This window comes from Diospyros lotus, chromosome 3, assembly GCF_014633365.1.
Source record: "Diospyros lotus cultivar Yz01 chromosome 3, ASM1463336v1, whole genome shotgun sequence".
NCBI classification, from domain to species: domain Eukaryota; kingdom Viridiplantae; phylum Streptophyta; class Magnoliopsida; order Ericales; family Ebenaceae; genus Diospyros; species Diospyros lotus.
In genome coordinates this window covers 33,869,562-33,890,445 of record NC_068340.1, presented here as the reverse complement: position 1 = coordinate 33,890,445, position 20,884 = coordinate 33,869,562, and the positions used below count along the sequence as shown (strand labels likewise).

Genomic DNA, 20,884 nt, shown 5'->3' with positions numbered 1-20,884 from the left:
TAGTTAATAACACTTAATAAAATAAGAGAAAATATGTGCTAAAAAAAAAAAAACTAGAGAGTTATCAATTTAACCGGCTCACCAAAGTTACTAATTTGTATGGGTGACAACAACAACAACAACAACATATCTATCATTTATCCCACTATGTGGGGTCGGCTACATGAATTATAGACTTTCATGTATTTTTGTTTTTTGTCATATCCTCATTTAGATCTATATATTTCATATCAAATTTTAATGTCTCTCCCAAAGTCTTATTGGGTCTACCTCTACCTCTTTTTGTGACTAATTGTTCCATTTCATCAACTCTCCTCACAGGAGCGTCTCTTAGTCTCCTTCTCACATGACCAAACCATCTTAGTCTAGTCTCTCTCATATTCTCCTCGATTGGCACTACTCATACCTTATTACGAATAATTTCATTTCTAATTTTATCCTTTCTTGTATGTCCGTACATCCATCTTAACATCCTCATCTCCGCTACACTCGTCTTTGGTATGGGTGACAATGAGGTACAAAATTTGATGACATTTTGATTGTTTTAAAAGTTTGACTCTAAATCATTAAACCAAAAAATATAAGTTTGTTATTTACTTGATAATCAATTAAAATTTATAATTTTATTACTAAATAAAAAACAAAATCATAAAAAAATTAGTTTTATTTGGGTTTTGGGTGGATGGTTGGTTTCATAGTTTACTAAAATTCAAAAATCAAACTAAACCATTATAAACTGTTTTTAAAATTGCCAAACCAATAACTGACCATTTTTCTTATAATTTAGTGATTTGGCGGTTTAGGCTAGTCTAGTTTGTCCATTTAAATGATTTGTTTTTTTTTTCTTATTTGTCCCTAATTTTCATTAAAAATGAGAGACAAAAATGTAATGTTCAAAATATCATAATTTTTTTTTTCTAAATACGATGACAAATTTATCATTACGTGCTCTAACGTAATTTCGTATTAATAAAAATTTTGTTTTTACTATTTTTAAAAAGTTGAAAATATTTTTAATAATTTCATCAAATCTCATAGGTAATCTTTAGCATTTACTCAAGAATATTTTAGTTAAAACAAATAAAACAAGTAGAAGTTACTATTTATCTCTATACTATTATATAAACAAATACTTAGTTTTGGTTTTCTAAAATTCTCTTAATAAAGTATTTTTCAAAAATATATTTTATGAATATTATTTGAAAAAGAAAAATTATCCATAGTATTAAATTTTAACTGGTAATCTCAAAATAATAATTAAAATTTTAAATAATTTTACTATTACACTAAGTTTTATTTATTTAAATAACTAAAAAATAAAATATTACTATCAAACAAACTTGATTTCATATTTTTTTATATAAATAATAAGAGTTCACATGTAATGTTTGTTAAAATAAGTAAGATAAAATTAAAATATTTTTTAAATTAAAATATAGAATAATTAAGATAAAATTAAAAAATATTTTATTTTTTTATTAAATTATTTATTTTTATTTATAAAATTAAAAATATACTTATCTTGAAAAAAATAAAAAAATAAATTCAAAAAATATTAAATAAAAAGTTACATAACTTATTTTAAAAAAAATTATTAATTAAATTTAATAAATACATTACAAAAAAATAAAAAATAAAAAATAAAAAATAAAAATATTTTTTATATCTTATATTTTATAATCTATATCTTAATTGTCAAACCTACCATAAAATATTAACGGAGGCGTAATCCCCCGGCACCCTCAGTTTTCACAAGCAATTTTGCCCATAAAATTTGCATTTTATTACATTCATATCCCTGCCCAAGCCCTTTAAAACCCTCGAAAGCAGTTCGCCATCAAACTTGAAGACAAGTTATTACAGAGTTTGATCGCAGCGGTCAAACCATGCTGTGCAAACGCTATTAGTTTCTTGTTGATCCGAGACAAATCTCTGTCCCTTGTGAATCCTCATTGATCTGGAATCCCGCTTTATCGTTTAATTTCTGATCAGAGAAAAGGTATATGTATCTATCTCTGTATATATTCTTGTATACATCATTCTTGTATAGACACACACACACACACACATATATAGGAATATCATTCTGCATAGGAATACACGTTCTAGATCAGATGAGGTGTTGCAATGGTGCAATAATAAACGTGGATCCATCATTAATCTTTGTCTTTATTAGGATCGACACGATTTGATTCGAGACCCGAGCCCAAACAAAGAGTTGATGAATTTGGATGCTATCAATTTTTTGTGTTTGCTCAGATACAATAATGTCCCTGTCCTTTCTGTATTCTACAAAAGGATTTGATATCCGTAAAAGCGTGAAACGATCGCATAGCGGAGTGGATATCGCGTTAGACTCCGAATCTAAAGGTCGTGGGTTCGAATCCCACTGCGATCGCTACCATCCTTTTCCTTCTTGTTCTTGAATTTTTGTTTGTTTTGCTTCTAATCCGTGAGTGAATTTGAAACCTGCGATGGAAAGTTTTTCTGATGTTTGGGGTTTTTCTTGATATGTTTGTATGTTTGTTCTGCTTCTACACTGTGCTTGAAGTCTGCATCTATGTGTGTCAATTAGAATAAAGCCTGCCATTGATTTTCTTATGTTCTGTGTCTTGCTTGATAATCAGGGCCAGATTTTGGGGCCCTGAGTTGAAATGTAAAAATGGCCCTGAATCGTAGTGTACATTTAAATTTTATTATAATAACACATCAAAAAAATAAATAAATATTCATATAATTTCAAAGAATAAAATCAAAAATTTTCAAAATGATAAATTAAAAACTACTCTCCTTACAATTTTAGAGGCAAAAATATCAATCAAATTGTTCGAGCATTTTTTTTTAATAGACAACATAATCTATCCATTCAATCTATCTTGTCACATAGTATATCTCAAAGGATCAGCTAATACAATATTTTAATCTATTTATGTAGTGTAATTAACCCCAACTTTTAGACAACACTAAATCAGCAGCATAAGCAAATATATATATATATATACATTTATATAATGAGCTTAAGGTTGAGAAGGAGCCAAACCCACTTGGTGGTGGCATTATAAAAGTGTTAAAACAAAAAATAATTATTGAGCCTTAACTATAATAAGAAAAAGTAATGATTTACATAAGTGTTTTTGAGAGAGTGAAAGAGGGAGAGATAGAGAGAGAGAGAGATCTTAGGTATTCTGCAGATTTTGGGGGAAAGAGAAACTTTATACAGGGGTAAAATAGTCACTTTAAAACAAGGGCAAAATGGTCAATTCATTCCCAGATTTATGGGCCACCTAAGTTGACAGAATTTTTGGGCCTTGAGACAACCGCCTCATGGACGGCACTATAGGTCCGGGCCTGTTGATAATAGTATGGAAAATGCCATTCTACCTGAATTTTTGATAATAAATCGCCACAAAAATGATATCAGAATGCAATTTTAAAGTGCAAACAGCTATTTGGGGTTACCTACTTTTAAAAGTGATGGAATCCATACACACACACAGACACACACACACATAGGAATACCATTCTGCGTAGGAATACACATTCTAGATCAGATGATGTGTTGAGGTGCAATAATAAACGTGGATCCATTGTTAATCTTTGTCTTTATTGGGATCGACACGATTTGATTCGAGTCCTGAATCCAAACTAAGAGTTGGTAAATTTGGATGCTATCAATTTTTTGTGTTTGTTCGGATACAATAATGTCCTTGTTGCTTTTGTATTATACAAAATGATTTGATATCCATAAAAGAGTTCGATCACATAGCGGAGTGGATATCGCGTTAGACTCCGAATCTAAAGGTCGTGGGTTCGAATCCCATTGCGATCGCTACAATCCTTTTCCTTCTTGTTCTTGAATTTTTGTTTGTTTTGCTTCTAATCTGTGAGTGAATTTGACACCTGCGATGGAAAGTTTTTCTTATGTTTGGGGTTTTTCGTGGTAGTTTTGTATGTTTACTCTGCTTCTATTCTGTGCGTGAAGTCTGCATCTATGTATGTTGATTATAATAAAGCCTGCAATTGGTTTTCTTATGTTCTGTGTTTTGCTTGATAGCTTCGTTGCTTGATAATAGTATGGAAAATGCCATTCTACCTAAATTTTTGATAATAAATCACCACAAAAATAATCCCAGAATGCAATTTTAAAGTGCAAACAGCTATTTTGGGTTACTTTTGAAAGTGATGGAATCCATATATATACATATATACTTATATATATATATATAGGAATACCATTTTGCACAGGAATTCACATTCTAGATCAGATGATGTGTTGAGGTGCAATAATAAATGTGAATCCATCATTAATCTCTATCTTTATTGGGATAGACACGATTTGATTCGAGTCCCAAACCTAAACAAAGAGTTGATGAATTTGGATGCTATCAATATTTTGTGTTTGTTCAGATACAATAATGTCCTTGTTGTTTTTGTATTCTACAAAAAGATTTAATATCTATAAAAGGGTGAAATGATCGCATAGCGGAGTGGATATCGCGTTAGACTCCGAATCTAAAGGTCGTGGGTTCGAATCCCACTGCGATCGCTTCAATCCTTTTCCTTCTTGTTCTTGAATTTTTGTTTGTTTTGCTTCTAAATCTGTGAGTGAATTTGAAACCTGTGATGGAAAGTATTTCTTATGTTTGGGGTTTTTCTTGGTATGCTTGTATGTTTATTCTGCTTCTACTCTGTGGGTGAAGTCTGCATCCATGTACATCGATTAGAATAAAGCCTGCCATTGGTTTTCTTATGTTCCGTGTTTTCCTTGATATCTTCATTGCTTGATAATAGTACGGGAAATGCCATTCTACCTGAATTTTTGATAATAAATCACCACAAAAATTATCTTAGATCCAATTTTAAAGTGCAAACAGCTATTTGGGGCTACTTAGTTTCAAAAGTGATGGAGTCTGTAAATACACACACACATATATATTTACCATTCTGCATAGAAATACACATTCTAGGTCAGATGATGTATTGAGGTGCAATAATAAATGTGGATCCATCATTAATCTTTGTCTTTATTGGGATCAACACGATATGATTCAAGTCTCAAACCCAAACAAAGAGTTGATGAATTTGGATGCAATCAATTTTGTGTGTTTGTTTAGATACAATAATGTCCTTGTCATTTTTGTATTCTACAAATAGATTTGATACCTGTAAAAGGGTGAAATGATCGCATAGCGTAGTGGATATTGCGTTAGACTCCGAATCTAGAGGTCGTGGGTTCGAATCCCACTGCGATCGCTACCATCCTTTTCCTTCTTGTTCTTGAATTTTTGTTTGTTTTGCTTCTAATCTGTGAGTGAATTTGAAACCTGGATGGAAAGTTTTATGATGTTTTGGGGTTTTTGTAGGTATGTTTATACGTTTATTCTGCTTCTACTGTGTGTGTGAAGTCTGCATCCATGTACATCGATTAGAATGAAGCCTTCCATTGGTTTTCTTATGTTCTGTGTTTTGCTTGATATCTTCATTGCTTGATAATAGAATGGGAAATGCCATTCTACCTGAATTTTTTATAATAAATCTCCACAAAAGTGATATCAGAATGCAATTTTGAAGTGCAAACAGCTATTTGGGGTTACCTACTTTTAAAAGTTATGGAATCCATATATATATACATATGTACACACACATATATAGGAATACCATTCTGCATAGGAATACACATTCTAGATCAGATGTTGTGTTGAGGTGCAATAATAAACGTGGATCCATCGTTAATCTTTGTCTTTATTGGGATTGACACGATTTGATTCGAGTTGTGAACCCAAACAAAGATTTGATGAATTTGGATGCTATCAATTTTTTGTGTTTGTTTAGATACAATAATGTCCTTGTAGTTTTTGTATTCTACAAAAGGATTTAATATCCATAAAAGGGTGAAACGATTGCATAGCGGAGTGGATATCGCGTTAGACTCCGAATCTAAAGGTCATGGGTTCGAATCCCACTGTGATCGCCACCATACTTTTCCTTCTTGTTCTTGAATTTTTGTTTGTTTTGCTTCTAAATCTGTGAGTGAATTTGAAACCTGTGATGGAAAGTATTTATGATGTTTGGGGTTTTTCTTGGTATGTTTATTCTGCTTCTACTCTGTGTGTGAAGTCTGCATCCATGTACATCGATTAGAATAAAGCCTGCCATTGGTTTTCTTATGTTCTGTGTTTTGCTTGATATCTTCATTGCTTGATAATAGTACGGGAAATGCCATTCTACCTGAATTTTTGATAATAAATCACCACAAAAATGATCTCAGAATGCAATTTTAAAGTGCAAACAGTTATTTCGGGTTACTTTTAAAAGTGATGGAATCCATACACACACACACAGATATATATATATATATATATATAGGAATACCATTCTGCATAGGAATTCACATTCTAGATTAGATGATATGTTGAGGTGTAATAATAAACGTGGATCCGTCATTAATCTCTATCTTTATTGGGATCGGCATGATTTGATTCGAGTCCTGAGCCCAAACAAAGAGTTGATGAATTTTGATGCTATCAATTTTTTGTGTTTGTTCAGATACAATAATGTCCTTGTCGATTTTGTATTCTACAAATGGATTTGATACCCGTAAAAGGGTGAAACGATCGCATAGCGGAGTGGATATCGCGTTAGACTCTGAATCTAAAGGTCGTGGGTTCGAATCCCATTGTGATCGCTACCATCCTTTTCCTTCTTGTTCTTGAATTTTTGTTTGTTTTGCTTCTAATCTGTGAGTGAATTTGAAACCTACGATGGAAAGTTTTTCTGATGTTTGGGGTTTTTCTTGATATGTTTGTATGTTTGTTTTGCTTCTACACTGTGCTTGAAGTCCGCATCTATGTGCGTCAATTAGAATAAAGCCCGCCATTGATTTTCTTATGTTCTGTGTTTTGCTTGATATCTTCATTGCTTGATAATAGTGTGGAAAATGCCATTCTACATGAGTTTTTGATAATAAATCACCACAAAAATGATCTCAGATCCAATTTTAAAGTGCAAACAGCTATTTGAGGTAACTTACTTTTAAAAGTGATGGAATCTGTAAATATACATGTATATATAGGAATACCATTCTGTATAGGAATACACATTCTAGGTCAGATGATGTGTTGAGGTGCAACGTGGATCCATCATTAATCTTTGTCTTTATTGGGATCAACACAATTTAATTCGAGTCCTGAACCCAAAAAAAGAGTTGATGAATTTTGATGCTATCAATTTTGTGTGTTTGTTCATATACAATAATTTCCTTGTCGATTTTGTATTCTACAAATGGATTTGATACTCGTAAAAGGGTGAAACGATCGCATAGAGGAGTGGATATCGCGTTAGAGTCCGAATCTAAAGGTCGTGGGTTCAAATCCCACTGCGATCGCTACCATCATTTTCCTTCTTGTTCTTGAATTTTTGTTTGTTTTGCTTCTAATCTGTGAGTGAATTTGAAACCTGCGATGGAAAGTTTTTTTGATGTTTGGGGTTTTTCTTGATATGTTTGTATGTTTGTTTGTTCTGCTTCTACATTGTGCTTGAAGTCTCCATCTATGTCCGTCAATTAGAATAAAGCCTGCCATTGATTTTCTTATGTTTTGTGTTTTGCTTGATATCTTCATTGCTTGATAATAGTGTGGAAAATACCATTCTACCTGAATTTTTGATAATAAATCACCACAAAAATGGTATCAGAATGCAATTTTGAAGTGCAAACAGCTATTTGGGGTTACCTTCTTTTAAAAGTGATGGAATCCATATATATCCATATGTACACACGCACACACACACATATATATAGGAATACCATTCTGCATAGGAATACACATTCTAGATCAGATGATGTGTAGAGGTGCAATAATAAACATCATTAATCTTTGTCTTTATTGGGATCGACATGATTTGATTCGAGTCCCGAACCCAAACATAGAGTTGATGAATTTGGATGCTATCAATTTTTTTGTGTTTGTTCAGATACAATAATGTCCTTGTTGTGTTTGTATTATACAAAAGGATTTGATATCTATAAAAGGGTTCGATCGCATAGTGGAGTAGATATCGCATTAGACTACGGATCTAAAGGTCGTGGGTTTGAATCCCACTGCGATCGCTACAATGCTTTTCCTTCTTGTTCTTGAATTTTTGTTTGTGTTGCTTCTAATCTGTGAGTGAATTTGAAACCTGCGATGGAAAGTTTTTCTTATGTTTGGGGTTTTTCTTAGTATGTTTGTATGTTTATTCTACTTCTACTCTATGCGTGAAGTCTGCATCTATGTACATCGATTAGAATAAAGCCTGCCATTGATTTTCTTATGTTCTGTGTTTTGCTTGATATCTTCGTTGCTTGATAATAGTATGGAAATTCCATTCTACCTGAATTTTTGATAATAAATCACCACAAAAATGATCTCAGATCCAATTTTAAAGTCCAAACAGATTTTTGGGGTTACTTACTTTTAAAAGTGACGGAATCCGTAAATATGCATATATATATATATATAGGAATACCATTCTGCATAGGAATACACATTCTAGGTCAGATGATGTGTTGAGGTGCAATAATAAAAGTGGATCCATCATTAATCTTTGTCTTTATTGGGATCGACACGATTTGATTCGAGTTGTGAACCCAAACAAAGATTTGATGAATTTGGATGCTATCAATTTTGCGTGTTTGTTCAGATACAATAATGTCCTTGTTGTTTTTGTATTCTACAAAAAGATTTAATATCCATAAAAGGGTGAAACGATCGCATAGCGGAGTGGATATCGCGTTAGACTCCGAATCTAAAGGTCGTGGGTTCGAATCCCACTGCGATCGCTACAATCCTTTTCCTTCTTGTTCTTGATTTTTTGTTTGTTTAGTTCTAATCTGTGAGTGAATTTGAAACCTGCGATGGAAAGTTTTTCTGATGTTTGGTGTTTTTCTTGATATGTTTGTATGTTTATTCTGCTTATACTCTGTGCGTGAAGTCTGCATCTATGTATGTCGATTAGAATAAAGTCTGCCATTGGTTTTCTTATGTTCTGTGTTTTGCTTGATATCTTCATTGCTTGATAATATTATGGAAAATGCCATTCTACCTGAATTTTTATAATAAATCACCACAAAAATGATCTCAGAATGCAATTTTAAAGTGAAGCAGCTATTTGGGGTTAGTTACTTTTAAAAGTGCTGGAATTCAGAACTATCATGTTTTGATACAAAATTATGGTTGAATATCTATATTTGTACAGTAGTGTCCTATGGTATATTAATATTATGTTAAAATGTTGCAAAATGTTTGAAATCATGACTCTTGAATTGTAAGAGTTGTTAATATTGTATTCTGGTAGCTATCGATTGATACATATTACTAGTTTAAAACCTGTTCAAGGTATGTTCCTTAGCAGCTTATATACTGATACAAGTCCTTGTCCTGATTTATTTTAGGGTTTCTGGTCAGCGCTAGCTTATATTGAGTACTTATTATTTTTAATTTTTAAGTTAAAATTAGATTTATGTCATCATAATTAAAAATTTGATCCTTTTAAATTATAAATAATGTTTTGTACCATTAGCTTTCTTTCCTTCTTTTTGACTATTCCATTATCTTTCTTTATATATATATATACATATAGATATATAGATATAGTTAACCTTTTAAACTGAACCCTTTCACTGAAAAAATCATAAAAATTGCTCCATCATTTTCAAAAAAATGAATTTGAACTTTAGAAAAAAATGCATAAACTGTAAGCTAAAATTGATTATTAGCTTAACATAACGTGGATTTTTAAAAGAATTATACTTGTATTTTAAATGTGTAAATGATATGTTTAAGTTTTATGTTATTTTCCATATAGGCCTATATTAGATAGTATTGTTATATTATTTTAAAATATTCAATATTGAGTAATAGTAAAATAGGTAACATTATTATATTCTATAAAATAAATTTTATAAAAAAACATGTTTTTGGCATAATTGATATTGATAAGTTCAAAATTCTGTGTTGAAATATACTAGTGGTAGTTTGACAGAATTGAAAGCTATTCTGGGGATAACCAATATGGTTTTAGTAATCATACTCTATCACGAGCTCAAGATTGTCTTATTTCAACATTGGGAGTACTCTGTATATTTCTAAGACATATTCGGATTTTAGGTGATGTAAACTCAGAACATCAGAGATGCACTTTAATTTCATATATTTTGCTGCGCATGATTTTCCTACATCAGTATTAGAGGATTGGAGAATTTTTTTGGACAAAATATGCTGAAATATACTATTTCTACACAAAAATCATAGAGTGAGCTTCAATGGCATCTCTGAGCTTTAATGGTGCCTTAGTAAGTTGTAGGCCATAAACAAAGTTGTAGATTTTGAAATTGCATGTTAATTGGAGTTATTGTTTGAGAGATATTGCATATCCTATTTTGTTAGGATTTAATAGCATCTTAACTATATGGCCTCTCATTGTTCTAAGATTTTAGAAGGACATAGCATGATCAATGGATTAGATCTGGAAAGTTTCATCTCAATTGAAGTTGCCAATTTAGAAAAGCAGAAGCCCTAAGCTGAGAACGTAGAAATTTTGACACACCCTCACTCTCTCTCTCTCTCCATACAATAAGTTTTATGCTATGAAATTTATAATGTTGGAATCCTTCTTTCATAAGACTTCTATGGATACCGTATTCACTTGATTTGGATTTGTGGTTTGAGATACGATGGATTGAGAATTTAAGACAGTTCGAATTTTTAAATTCCTATGACAAAGTTAAATTAAGCAAACTAGTGTGAAGCCCACTCTTCATGACAAGATCTACTCAACCACAACTTTTATGAGCAATAGAGCACATAATGGAAACTGCCAGGAAATCAATGACAAAAAATTCTTGCCTAAGAAGATTGAATGAATGGCTGAGATGCTACCAAAGTGCACCAGCATCTAAAATTGTGTCAAGTTGGACCACTTCATATTAGGTGTTGTGCTAGTATTTGACACTATTGAATATGGATACTTATTGGACACTTAATGATATGAGTTGGACACGCCAAATGACACGCTCTGAATTTCTTTTATTACTTTCCTTTCTAGACATGTCAAAAACACATGGTGTAAGGTGTTTTCATGGATTGGACACTAAGTGAAGCGCTCCTAAAGAAATGATGTGTTTTTTTATAGAGTTAAAATTTTTTGTAGTAAAATCTATAATAAGTTTTTGGACAAAAAAGAAAAACCACAATTGCATCAACTACAACTTTGGCATGTTAACTGAGGTTTATATGTTTGTTATTATGGATTAAATGGTACCTTTTGTGTTGGATTGGTGGTATTTTCTAAAATATTTTTGTACATCATTAGTAGTATAGATTGAATAATATCTTCACATTGTTGGTAGTGTTCAATATTTCAATGTTTTTTTTATTATCTGTATCCTTGTTTTTTCTAATTCTTGTATCCATTTTCGTATGCCTGACCGTGCCAGTGCTGCTTAGAAAAATTTTTGGTAGCATGTGTATTTTGCATAAAGTCTTGGGGGATAAAAGGCTTAGAAATAGATGTCCCACATGTTCTATTCTAATTTGGTTTTGTGACTACAATATGCACATAAATTTATTCTCAGACTAAGCCTAGTTCATTTTAGTCTTTTGGTGCAATACACAATTATACACACAAATTATTCATGTTTTTGTTCTTCAAGAGCAAAAATAAGTTGTAGTGAAAACTGTGAAATACTTCAATGTTTGTAAAGGACTATGAGTTGATCCAAAATCATTTTCAATCAGCCACTTATGAACATGTGTTAGTCATATTGTTTCTTGTCATGTCACCCATTACAATTTTCTGGTGGGAAATATATGTTGTTGGAGAATATTATCGAGTCACCCTTGCTTTTTTTTTTTTTTTTTTAAGCATAGAGGGTACAGTATCTGCAAATGCTTAATTTGAAAATTCCTCTTGCATCAAAGCAATTATTATGAGCTTCAGTACTAAAAATTCTGTTATAGTTAAATTATATTGGACAAATGGTACTTCAATATGCGCCTTTGTTTGTACTCTTGTAGAATAATCAAGAATGTATTCTTTGCTTACTCTATTGGCATTTTCATATATGTTTCTTCTTGATTCCTTACATTATCTGATGGATAACTGGAAGCGGGAAGAGAACTAAGAAGGATGCCTGACAGAAAATACTTTAGATGCATATACAACATTCGGTGTGTTGGTGACTTAGTTATGAAGGTTAAAAATTGGCAGCAAACTCCCTTCTTTTGTCAGTTTATTATTTCGAAGAACCTCTTGTATGATTTTGGAAGAGTATAAATTATTTCATAGGACTGTTAATAGCTTGACATTGTGAATTTACGGCACATCACAGTTGGCCTAGATCAAAGAGAAGGGTAGCTGACAGTGGGTGCAAAATTTATTTGATCAAACAGGAATCATAGACAATAGACTTATAATTTACGCAAATGACTTTAGTAAAGATTGAGGGTTTGATATGATGATGTTATTCACAATATCATAGTTGGGCAACGGTTGGTTTGCACTGAATAATTTCTAGATCTATAGGAAAAGTATTAACTGATTTTAGTTTTCCGAAGCTGGGAAATGAATCTTGGGTTACATTAAAAATAACTTATCCTTAAGCTTCTCCATTGATTGTTCAATTGTAAAGATGCACCATTTTAATCTTACTTTGCATTTGAAACTTTGAATAGGATTTGATGCTGTTATTTGTTATTTAAAATTTTAAATTTTAAGTAGGGGAAGGAGGGGGGGGGGGGGGGGGGGGTGTCCATGAGTATTAGGCAAACCCACAAATCAAATGGAACAAATGCAATTGTTTAAGTTTCTTTTGTAGGTTGGTTTAGTCATATGTCCAAAATTTTGGCCCCAGTCCAAATCGGTTCAGTTTTGGGTCCATCCCTTTGGATCTTTGGAATTAATTGGAACCGATTTATATAAAAATTATAACATAAAACTGACTGACACCCTCTAAGATTGCAGAAGCCACACGTCTCCATGTAGGCCTTGCTCTTCGAAAGTCTTGCGTTAGCTTTTGGGCCAAGCTCGAGCCTTATCTTGTTGCTTGGGTCACGCTCGGCCTTGATCTGTTGTCTGGGCTAGTCTAATCTCTTGTGGACTTTAACTTGCCTAATTTTTGGTCTGGAATGGAGGGATAAAATAGTCACTTTAGGATTCATCCCTATATATTTATAGTGAATACGTTCTCCTAGAACTTAGGAAGATGATTGACTAAGGCTAAATCTTTTTAGATTTGACTTGGACTCCTAGTCCTAACCAACAATATTCATTAGTTCTAATTCTACGCAAAGGATTCGAAAGAAACATAAATAGGAAGCAATCTCTCTTATTTGAGACAATACATTTGGAATCATAACTCATTTTTATACTACATTCATTTTGCTTTTGTTTTATGTTTGACTAAAGTATTAAAGTAACTTTCTTAATAAATATCGAGATAGTTTCATGATTCTTATTTTGTAGATATAAGATCTAGGATAATGATTTGTAACCTAAACTATATATTAATTTTTATAAATAATTATATTGGTGATCTAATTTCTGCATTATATCAAAAACATGTTACATAAATTGGAATGGTGTATTCCTTGATATTACTTGCTACTTATACTTGGATGGTGGTGATGTCTTTATTTAGATTGTTGTGCGAACTGTTTGAGGCCTCAATTAATAAAGTCACAATGCTTGCTGCGGTTACAGGTTGGTGCTATATTCTAAGAAACGTTAACCAAGATATGGGTTAGAGGTTGGTGCTATATTTTAAGAAATGTTAAGCAAGATATGGATTACAAAAAAGTGAGATATAAAAAATATTTTTTTATTATATTTATTAAATTTATCTGATAATTCTTAAAAAAATTAGGTAATTTTTTATTTTTAATTGTTTGGATAAATTTATTTTTCTCTTTTTTCAGATAAATTTATTTTAAAATTTATAGATAAAAAAAAAAAAAAACTCATATCTCTCTTAATATATTTAAAAAAATTTAATAAATAGTTTGATAAAAATTTTAAAATATTTTCTAACTTTCTTTTAATTATTTTATATATTAATTTAAAAAATATTTTAAATTTATTTTAATATAATTTTATATTACTCATTTTAACAAACATTAATAAAGGCAAAATGAAATGAAAGCTTGATGGTGGTGCCTGATGGGGAGATTTCTTTGTTACTTTAGGGTTTTGTATTCATACTAGTTCACGACCCGTGCGATGCACGTGATATAATATTCAACAAATATATATATATATATAAATAGTTCAAAATATGAAATGCACATTATAGTAAATTTAATATACTACATGAATTAGTGAAGAAACAAAAATTTTATTTCATTGTGATTAAAGTAAATTTTGGAAGACTTCTTTATATACAACATTTGTGGTCGAAGTTGTTTGTTCACCCTCTTTATCTCATATTAGCATCTTCAACCCACTGTGACTTGTAACTCTTGATATTGTAACGTACAGTTGCATGCCCATGACTTAACACAAGTTTCTTCAAAAAAAGACCTACATGGGTCAAAGATTGGGCTTGACTCTTATTGATGGTCATGGCATACGAAACAATAAGGGGAAATTGTCTTCGTTGAAATTTGAAGGGCAACCTTGTATCGGATGGATTTAATGACATTCTCGGAATTAACACTTTATGCCTTGCATTAGTACCGGACAATATTGTAGCCTCCAACACGTGACTTCCAAGTCTTGTAACAATTAGCCAAGTCTCATTGCAAAGTCCAGCAGTATGATCAACGTTCCCAACAACATAATTGGAATACCAACCTTTAATCTCAACTCGTGGTTAGGGACACCAAAACATTTGATACTGTTTAAAAATTCGGTTCAATGAAGAATATTTATCTGCTGTATTCCTAAATATTTATATACAGTATTCAGATGCCATTTAGGGAGAAGATAAATTTTTTTGTTTGACAAACAGGTTTCAAAGACGTTCCACTTTTTTGGAGGGATAATTTTATCTACTATTTAATGTGTAAGATATGTTTTTTTATTTCTTAATTCCTAAATATTTATCTATTATATTTAATAAATTGAATAACTTATTTTTTATGCATTAGAACTGTTATATTCAATAAATTGAATAATTCATTTTTTGGTACATTGAAACTTGTTGTATTTAATAAGTTTAATCTATTATTATTGAATACTTTATTTTTTGGCGCATTGGAATCTGCACCAAAAAATATTTATCTGGTGTATTCCTAAATATTTATCTGTTGTATTTAATAAATTAAATTATTTATTTTTTAATGTATTAAAACTGCTATATTCAATAAATTGAATAAATCATAATTGAATAATTTATTTTTTTGTGCCTGTATTCAATAAATTGAATGTAAGATATTGAATTAACATTGAAATCATCATCAATCATATTTATTTGTTGTTTAATGTGTAAGATATATATTTTTTATTTTTTAATTCCTAAATATTTATATGTTGTATTTAGATGCCAGAGGGAGTTTGAATTCTTTTTTGTTTGACAAACAGGTTCCAAAGACATTCCACTCGTTTGGAGGGGTAATTTTATTTGTTCTTTAATGTGTAAGATATATTTTTTTATTTTTTAATTGCTAAATATTTATTTATTGTATTCAATAAATTGAATAATTTATTGGAACTGCTATATTCAATAAATTGAGTAATTCATTTTTTGATGCATTGAAACTTGTTGTATTTAATAAGTTGAATATATTATTATTGAATAATTTATTTTTTGGTGCATTGGAACCTGCACCAAAAAATATTTATCTGTTAGATTTTTAAATATTTATCTGTTGTATTCAATAGATTGAATAATTTATTTTTTGATATATTGAAATTGTTGTATTTAATAAATTGAATAAATCATAATTAAATAATTATATATTTTATTTAATCACTATGCTGTATTCAGATGCCATAAGGAGCTTGAATTTTTTTTTGTTTGACAAACAGGTTCCAAAGATGTTCTACTCGTTTAGAGGGGTAATTTTATCTGCTGTTTAATGGGTAAGATATATTTTTTTTATTTTTTAATTTTTAAATATTTGTCTGTTGTATTTAATAAATTAAATAATTTATTTTTTAATGCATTGGAACTACTATATTTAATGGATTGAATAATTCATTTTTTTGATGCATTGGAACTGCTATATTCAATAAATTGAATAATTCATTTTTTGATGCATTGGAATTGCTATATTCAATAAATTGAATAATTTAATTTTTGGTGCATTGAAACTTGTTGTATTTAATAAGTTGAATAAAATATTATTGAATAATTAATTTTTTGGTTTAGTGCATTGAAACTTGTTGTATTTAATAAGTTGAATAAAATATTATTGAATAATTTATTTTTTGGTACATTAAAACCTGTTATATTCAATAAACCTGCTACATTGAAACTTGTTGAATAATTAATATAAACAGAGTAATAGCTTGGGAAAAAAATAAATATATCAGCACAATTTAGGTGGGAAATTGGGTAAGTCAACTCTTAGCAGTGACTATCTTATTTTTATATATATAAAGATTTTATTATTCAATGCAATCACCATGTGTATTAACTATCAATTTATAAATTGTCAAAAGATAAAATCCAACTTCCTTTGTTTTTTAATTTTGTATAGAAATTTTAATTTTATTGATGATAGCATTTAATTTTAATTTTGTTTAAAAAAATTATATGCAGTATTTATGATGTTTAGGCTTATTATAAGGGTTATGTTTAGCATTTGAGAAAACACAACGAATTGTCTTAACCTTTAATATTATTATGCTTAACCATCCCTTGTTGATAAGTTGTCCAAAAACTTTAATGACATGTGCTGACATCAGCAAAATTATGTACAAACTTTCTAAATTGATTTCGTGACTTTGAAATGTCTATTTTAATTTATTGCGAAATTACTAGAAATCTCATAACTATTTTGAATTTCTTCTGAACAGAGAAACATTGTAACTTGACTGGTGAAAGGACAGAGGTAACTTTGAGATCAACAAAGACTCTCATTTTCTCTCTCTCTCATTAAGTTGATTGCAGCAGTGGCTTATGGGTTGTTTACAATATTTTTGAATTTATTGTCTCACATTGCTTGTTGAACATTTTAAGAGTTAAATTTGGGGGTTGAATTCATAATTAATCTAAAATAAATGGACAAAATCATTTTTATCCCTTTCATAGAAAAAGATCATTTTTAATTTCTCAAACAAACTAATTACACTCTATAGTCACTTTTATATAAGATACCTAAAATACTCTTAATGAAATTTAAAATGGAAAGCTCATTTTGCCCTTACTATCATTTACCAAAATATCATTATCTCTTTCACATTACCGTTCATTTATCTCTTTTCTTCCACATGCACGCCTCTCACTTCCTCCATTGCCAAAACCATCAAACAAGGCTCTTCCTTAATCATTTTTCCTATATTTAAACTTTTTGCTTATTGGGCCACTCAATCTTTTTTATCCATCGTAGCTAGGACCTCCATTGAAGGGGCATTCACCAAGTTTCTTTCTCTCCAACAAGTATTCTCAATCTCAAGGTATGTTGGTTGTTTTCAACTATATTTTTGTTCACATTACTAGTTATGTAGATGTGAGTAGAATTATAGGTAGATATCATACTAGATCTGAACTAATTCCTGCGAAAACTAAAACTACACTTGTAAATGGGTTTAGTTGGGCAACTAAACCTGGTCTGGGTTTAGGGTGGTTTAGTTGCCCAACTAAACTCGGTCTGGGTCCTCGTTTTTTTTTTTTGGGTTTGTGTGTACCGTTGCATCCATGGTAATGGTGAAATTAATTTCTTCCTTTGAATCTTGCAACAATGGATGTAGTGACGATGATCATCTAGTGGAACGGAAAATGGAATGGGAATAAATACGTTGGAGGTTATAAGAGGTGTGCGGGGGCCTTCAAGAATGCGATTTTTTCAATTTGATTGACATTGTTTACACGGTGACGAAAATTGATAAAATAAGATATGACATTATCATTCATTATGTAATCGAAGCCTTGGGAAATATTCCAGGTAGTAAGGTCCCCATAATAGACGACTATGGTGTTAAGTTTATTATGTTTGACGAAGACATATATAAAGTGATTTATGTTGATACCATTTGTAAAGATGCTGGAGTTGGTAACTTACATAGTTAGCCACAAAACTAATTTCCTTCATATAGTGGTGGTAATCAGGATTTAGCTGTTGTCTTTCTGCTTACATCTGCACATAGTCCACTAAGGAACTATGATGATAATGATGATGGTGATGGTGATAATGAGACAGGCGATGATGATACAAATGTTAATGGTGATGACGGTGGTGATGATGATGATGATGGATGAGCCAATCTTAAGTACCCGAAAGTTAGATTTTCAGCTTCACAATTTGAGGACAACCCTTTACAAGAAAGTTGGATCGTTTCTAGTATAGAAAATTGTGCAATTGAGGTAGCGCGACCCGAAGTGCTGACCTCTTACCAGGGTGAAATATTTTACAAGGGCACATTCTTTAAATCTAAATAGGAACAGACTTTGGCCCTTGGATACTATTGTGTTGATGTGAAGATAGAATATCGAATCAGATGCTCATGCACATTTTGATTTGAGGCCGGTTACAAAGATGTAAACTGCAAGTTTTGATTCACGTAAGATACTGACTCAATTGTTTGTTTTGGCATGTGGTTAAGTATGTGGCTTGTCACACATGTACTTCAGATGTCTTCGATTCACATTTTTGGAGTATGAAGACTATTGTTGTAAGAAGTTTGTTCTCAAAAAGAGTGACCGGTGGTGATTATACATCTAGAATGGTGATGGAAGAATTACTGGAGTAGCATGGTGTGCAGATCATGTACACTAAATCTTGGAGGTCTTTATAATATGCAAAGAAACTAGCATATAGGAATGTAAATGAGTCATTTTAGCAGTTACTTTCCTATTTTCACATTCTAAAAGAAACAAACCCCGACACTATCATGATAATTGAGAAAAATGAAAACAATAATTTCTTATATTAATATTTTTTGTGCTTGGAGCTTCCCTTCAGGGTTTTTGATCTTACATAAGATCCGTTATTGCCGTTGATGCCACATATTTGAAAGGTAAATACAAATGTGCGATTTTCGTTATTACTTGAAAAGATGGGAAATAGATGATTTATCCCATTGCTTTTGGATTTGACGATGGAGAGTCAGACATATCATGGATTTGGTTCCTTAGAAAATTGAGAGAGGTTATCAATGTGCCGGATGATTTGGTCATCGTATCCGATCCTTACTAAAGTATTGCGAATGCAATGAGCCATGTCTTCTTTTCCGTCCCACACATCTTTTGTTTCTTCCACCTTAAACAAAACCTGAAGAGACGCTATAGACAGTGAGGGGATGTGATGGAAACACTCTACTGTGTAGCATATAGCTACACCACAGTAGAGTGTGATATATACTTGGTAGAAATTCAGTCGATACATCTGGTGATGCATCGAACATTGGTCAAAGCTGGGCTAGAAAAGTGGTCACATGCACATTGTCCTAGAAAAAAATATTTCATCATGACCACCAACATTGCCGAGTCTCTCAATAAATGCATGATGAAAGCACGTTGGTTCAGTCATAGGCATGTTGCTGCTGCTAGACTCGAAACTGATGTTACCTCCGCTGTAGTGACACATATCGACTTTTCCCATGGCAAAACATTGGAGTAAGGATGTCATGTATTTCCTGTAGTACAAGGTAACAAGTACTTTGTTAAACATGCTAAGGAATGCGATGTGATAGTTGATATTGTTGTGAAGACATGCAGTTACCGTAAGTGAGACCTAGATTAGTTGTCGTGTCTTCATACAATTGTTGCTGGTAGGTATCATGGTTTTACTTTACTTTGATTATTACATTTGTTATTTAATGTAGTTGCGGGCGGTCGACCTCTCTAGTGAAGGCATCGCAGTTTATTTTTTTTCAAGATAATAAACTCTTCGATTGTTGTTCATTATTAGGAGTTGGTATTACATTAGTAACCATAATGCACGCACACCCATATATGGATATAATTACAATGCTTTGTTAATGTTAGTTTTGGAGCATTAAAGATAATTATATTAACACTTTATTTATCTTTGTTGTACATAATAGTTTTATGCGGGTGCACTACCATTCGTTTTTCCATCAGTATCATACTGCATGCTATGTTAGACACACATATGCACCTCCGATCAATGCTCTCCCTAACAAATTTGGTTGGGTTATTTTTGCAAACATCAGAAGGGTGGTTGTACTCCTATCTGTAAAAAGAAGACAACCGAATAGACTGAGAAAGGGTCAGATTCCTTCCATTGGGAAAGCTCGTTGAAGAAAAATTTGTGAAAAAAGCGATGCATAAGAACACAACCATCTTAGTTTTCCTAATGAATGGACTTCCTTCATCGAAGAGTCGAGCACAACTGCTAATTTGAAAGCCAGGGAAATCGTGAGGGCCACTGCCAAGGCAAGCCAAAAATATAGATTTGCAAAGAGACTGGACACACTCGTTGTCGGTGCCCTGTACGATTATGCATTATAGGTGATGATAATGTTGGCAATGATGCAGACATTTAACAGAGATCCCTAAATTTAAATGCTTCTGTATAAGAGGTCCGAAGACCCAAGTTTTACGGTTAAAATTCAAGCTTTCAAACTCCTTTGATCAATTCTTGTGATAGTGCATTTGCTCTCTTTCCATTATCACTGCTCACATTGAGTATGTTGATTAGATATATTCTGTATGATGTATATATATTAAATTGTAATGGACATTTGGTGGAAATTGCTAAATCACTTATTTTCAAAGTTTTAA

At 31.4% G+C, this 20,884-nt stretch overlaps 1 long non-coding RNA gene and 9 other non-coding genes across 11 annotated transcripts; all 10 read left to right on the top strand.

The window, feature by feature from the left end:
- The first annotated feature begins 1,850 nt into the window (after nucleotides 1-1,850).
- On the top strand, nucleotides 1,851-20,729 carry LOC127798265 (uncharacterized). Of its 2 annotated transcripts, none has more exons than XR_008022368.1 (4): nucleotides 1,851-1,999; nucleotides 13,676-13,737; nucleotides 16,996-17,030; nucleotides 17,533-20,729. It is a non-coding gene; the product is annotated as an uncharacterized LOC127798265 (long non-coding RNA). The 2 variants fall into 2 exon arrangements; XR_008022367.1 differs by having other exon boundaries at nucleotides 17,529-20,729.
- Nucleotides 2,326-2,398, top strand: TRNAR-CCG (transfer RNA arginine (anticodon CCG)). Its single transcript has one exon. It is a non-coding gene; the product is annotated as a tRNA-Arg (tRNA).
- TRNAR-CCG (transfer RNA arginine (anticodon CCG)) lies at nucleotides 3,757-3,829 on the top strand. The gene has a single exon. It is a non-coding gene; the product is annotated as a tRNA-Arg (tRNA).
- On the top strand, nucleotides 4,474-4,546 carry TRNAR-CCG (transfer RNA arginine (anticodon CCG)). Its single transcript has one exon. It is a non-coding gene; the product is annotated as a tRNA-Arg (tRNA).
- On the top strand, nucleotides 5,181-5,253 carry TRNAR-CCG (transfer RNA arginine (anticodon CCG)). Its single transcript has one exon. It is a non-coding gene; the product is annotated as a tRNA-Arg (tRNA).
- TRNAR-CCG (transfer RNA arginine (anticodon CCG)) lies at nucleotides 5,899-5,971 on the top strand. Its single transcript has one exon. It is a non-coding gene; the product is annotated as a tRNA-Arg (tRNA).
- On the top strand, nucleotides 6,613-6,685 carry TRNAQ-CUG (transfer RNA glutamine (anticodon CUG)). The gene has a single exon. It is a non-coding gene; the product is annotated as a tRNA-Gln (tRNA).
- On the top strand, nucleotides 7,312-7,384 carry TRNAR-CCG (transfer RNA arginine (anticodon CCG)). The gene has a single exon. It is a non-coding gene; the product is annotated as a tRNA-Arg (tRNA).
- On the top strand, nucleotides 8,035-8,107 carry TRNAR-ACG (transfer RNA arginine (anticodon ACG)). The gene has a single exon. It is a non-coding gene; the product is annotated as a tRNA-Arg (tRNA).
- On the top strand, nucleotides 8,746-8,818 carry TRNAR-CCG (transfer RNA arginine (anticodon CCG)). The gene has a single exon. It is a non-coding gene; the product is annotated as a tRNA-Arg (tRNA).
- Nucleotides 20,730-20,884: the final 155 nt, after the last annotated feature.